The sequence below is a fragment of the Schistocerca serialis genome, chromosome 1, assembly GCF_023864345.2.
Source record: "Schistocerca serialis cubense isolate TAMUIC-IGC-003099 chromosome 1, iqSchSeri2.2, whole genome shotgun sequence".
NCBI classification, from domain to species: Eukaryota; Metazoa; Arthropoda; class Insecta; order Orthoptera; family Acrididae; genus Schistocerca; species Schistocerca serialis.
In genome coordinates this window covers 1,186,947,179-1,186,951,626 of record NC_064638.1, presented here as the reverse complement: position 1 = coordinate 1,186,951,626, position 4,448 = coordinate 1,186,947,179, and positions in this window count along the sequence as shown.

The following is a 4,448-nucleotide window of genomic DNA, read 5'->3' as shown; positions in this document are numbered from 1 at the left end:
ATTCAAAAAAAGCACGTTTTATGTGTCTTCGATGGTATGACATGCATAAATAATACATTTTCTACATTAGGAAAATCGTAATGATTGGCACCAAGTCCATATTCTGCTTAGCCGACTAATTTGTAAACTGGTATATCCTCTCTAATGGCAAACTCTCTCGTACACAATCAGTGGCTAGCGAAAAAACATTCACTAATTCTGTGTGCAGGAATATGAATGTGTCTTTACACATTTCCAAGTTTTTTTAGCCATTCCAAGTCTCCAAAACGTTGAGGGGCAATAATCTCCCATCAATTATTACTTCACTCTTTTTTCCATAACGCACGGGATTCAGGTGGGTTTATAAATTTCTAATGCATTAACTAGCGTGGATATGATTTTTGAACATGACTAACAAATACGATTCAGGCCTAAAATGTAAACGCGACAGCGAAAAACTGCTTCCGATACTCGATTTTCGTCTTCCGCAAGTTGCCACACGTAAAATTAGAGCTTGATATTTCATACATTGATCTGATCTATTAAATGTACTTTAAAGAAAGACTGTAATAAGATTTCTTACTGGTAGCTTAGAAAACGAATAAAAATAGACAACAAGACAACAACTATTATAACATGATAAAATTAAACAGATCGAAATCAGTCTCCAGAACGAAGGTCCGCAGAGAAGATAGTCGTTATCTGTATTCTGGAAATAATTTGCACCACCTGATGTGGAGCAACAAACGGAGTCATTAGATTAAAGAGAACTGGCAAAAGGTGCCTTGCCTTGTTGCTTGATTTGGACGTAAGAATGCAACCTGAATGCGTTTTAGACTTAAATCTGCTAGTGTCCTAGCTTTCGTTCAGTTCTCTGCACTCTTCTCGCACAAAGCCGCTACCAGCATCTTAAGCCGTGCTTGGCCGGAAGGAAGGCATCCGGTGTTATCGCCGTAGGTCTGTATCTAGGCTAGTCTCTCTCGCCCCACAGCAATGACGAAAGGCCTTTCAGCTAATTGCAATGTCGTACAGTGTGCCGAGAGTAGCAATTAGCATATACATTGCTGTGTTGGGGTACTTTCACCGGAAAGTCTTTCGTTTTGTTGCTGCTTTCCACATCTAGCGTCAACCTCTCACTCAACCCCTTTAAGCTGCGCCAACACATTTGAGAAACCTTAAGTCGTTTATTCAGTGCATATCTAACATTGGTACCGCAATGGTTGGCGCACTGAACTCGCATTCCGGACGACGACGATTCGAATAGACATCCGGTCATTCAGATTTAGGTTTTTCGTAACTTCTCTAAATCGCTCCAGAAAACGCCGAGAAGGAGCCTTTGAAAAGGGCACGGCCGATTTTCTGCTCCATCCTTTCGAAATCTGAGCTTGTGCTCCGTCTCTAATGGCCGCTCTCTCGAATGGACGTTAAACTGTAAGCTTCATTCCTTCCATCTTGTACGATCGGTAATTTTGTCCCTGAAATACTTCCTTTTTCTTATAATAACATGTATTCTGTGAATTAAAGTTCCTGAAACTTTTTATTGAGATGCTGGGACCATGGCATAAAACCAAAATTAATCAGAGTGATACATTTTATTAAGACTGCTGCGAGATTAGTCATGCTGCTGTCAGAAAGAGAATTTACTATACGAGACGAAGGTTGGATGTCATTCCAGGAGAATTGTTCCACCTATACCTTAAGGTTGCAGTACATCTTTCTTCTGTATCATGGGATCGGGTTGATGGAGTGAATTCGGCGACGTTTGATTGGATCTATAGGGATGCAAGTTTTCGGCACATGTCAAAATCTGATCGTCTGTTGCACTGTTATCGTGGCCACAGGGGATAACTGTGCAACGTTCCGTCGTAAACTTCAAGAAGCAAAATATCAACGATGAGACGCTGTCTGCATTAGTTAAAGTTTCGGCACCTACACATTGAGCGGTGCCTTTAATAATAATAAAAAAGAGTGGTGTTGAATAAGTCGCACGAGATCTTCCTTCGGATGCTGCAAAAGAAATAAGAAGGGGAACTTGCCGCGCTCTTTTGAAAGCTCCTCCTCAACACAGTGATTTAACCTCCGCGGAAAGGGCTGCACTGCGAAGCCTCCGATAGGATCCTGACATAGTGCTACTGAAGGCTGATAAAGGGACTTCAACAGTAATTACTGAGAACATTTCTCTTGGAGAACAGCGGTTTTTTTATTACTTAAAAATGAACATGAACAGTCACAACCGCAAGAAACTTCTTTCTTTATGATGTTAAAAACTTACTGATTCCTTACCAAGTCAGATATTTGGAGATTTTAACCTCAGGTTAAAAAATTACTGATTCGTTACCACGTCAGGTATTTGGGGATTTTAACCTAATAAAAAAAAAAGAAGTTACTGTTCTTCAAGAGAAATGTCCTCAAAAATTACTGATTCCTTACCGAGTCAGGTATTTGGAGATTTTAACCACATAAAAAAAGAAGTTCCTTGCGGCTATGACTGTTCATGTTCATTTTTAAGTGTCCGCTCCTGGTATATGAGTGGTCAGCTCGAAGGGATGTCATACCTAACGGCCCGGGTTCGATTCCCACCTGGGTCGGAGATTTTCCCTGCTCAGGGACTGGGTGTTGTGTTGTCCTTACCATCATTATTTCATCCCCATCGACACGCATGTCGGCGAAGTGGCGTCAACTCGGAAGACTTGCACCAGGCGAACGGTCTGCTTGACGGAAGGCCCTAGCCACACATCATTTCCATTTTCCATCTTTAAGTTATAAAAAAATCGCTGTTCTTCAAGAGAAAGGTTCTCACAAATTACTGATTCCTTAACAATTAAGGAATTTGGAAATTTTAACCTCTTTAAAAAAAAAGTTTCTTGCGGTTGTGACTGTCGACGTTCATTTTTATTGCAACAATATTGCTGTCGCATAGTGCGTACGTTGATAAGATATATATCTTCTAAGCGATTCCATATATAGGAACATTGATTACGATCCTACAGGACGTATGCAACGGAAGGCATCTGCACCACAGAATTCTTCCATGTTGCCTCAAGGAACCATCAAGAGATTAATACCATATGGTTTCTTACCACCAAGATTGTATGGCCTTCCTAAAATTCGTGGAGCTGTACCTTTGTGCCCAATAGCAAGTAATATTGGTGGCCTCACATTCATTTTAGCAATACACCTTGCTTCCTTGCGGTGGCCACTGGTGGGGAAATGCTCACATCATATCCCAAACTCGGCCGATGTTATCAGGAGACGGCGGCTCTCCGTCTAGGTAGTTCAGACCATTTAGTCAGCTATGATATAGTATCACATTTTATAAAGTTCGCTCACCAGATTTTTCAGCATTAATTGATAGCAAATCTCAGGTGGACATCCCTGCTTTGCCTCGACACGCTCCTTCCTCCACATACGTATTTTATGTTCAACCATGAACATTTTGAGCAGACTAAAGGGGACGCCATTGGTAGCGCTCTCTTTGAGCTGGTGGCCAGCGTTTTTGAGGAGAGAGCGCTTGAATCAGAAGCCCTTTGATCATTCGTATCTTGGCTGTATGTTATAGACGATGCTTTGGTAATGTGGCCTCACGGAAAGACAAATTAATGGAGTTTTTACACCACCTCAGCTCTATAAGAACATCCAGTTCACAGTGGAATTAGAGAAAGATGGTTTTCTGCCTTTCCCGCACGTTTTGCTTAGACGGAAGAATGATGGCTCTCTTCAGCATTCAGCTTGTCGTAAGCCCACACATGCCGACTTATATTTGCAATCACTGTGTTGTCGTCACACGCCGCAAACTACGAGTCCGCTTAAACACTTGTGCACAGAGCTCACACGATCTCCGATACAGATAGTTTGCCTAAATAGCTCGCCCACTTAAATACGGCGTTCGGGGAGAACGAATACTCTACACAGCACATTAACAATGCACTATCAGTTAAAACTAAGAACTTCGAAGTGGACGTAGAGGAGAGCACGTCGGCCAAATTTATAGCTTTTCTTCCCTTTGTTCACAGTATTTCGTTTGAAATAGCAGCATTAATCCCCCGTAGTTTTCAGGTGCAAGTCGTCTTCCGCCCACCATCTAAGGTTGCCGCAAATTGCTGCAGATATTAATGCTGGGCCGTCAAGTGTCAGCCGAAGGCCTACTCCTGTACCCTTGATGACTGCATGACACAAAGCCTTACGCCTCGCCTGTGCTCGTCAACACCGATATTCGACTGTTGATGACTGGAAATATGTTGCCTCGTAGCAACGTTTCGATGGAATGCGTCTCCATCTTCAGTCGAAGGACGTGTACGGGTATGGAGAAAGCCTCATAAATCCATGGACCCTGCATGTCAGCAGGGGACTCTTCAGGCGAAGATGATGATGAAGATTATGGAGACGTCGTCCGATATTACTCCAACGGCGTTCAGGCTGGCGGAAGCTCTGCAATGGTGTGTCGGCCGACAACCCGCGAAGACTTCATA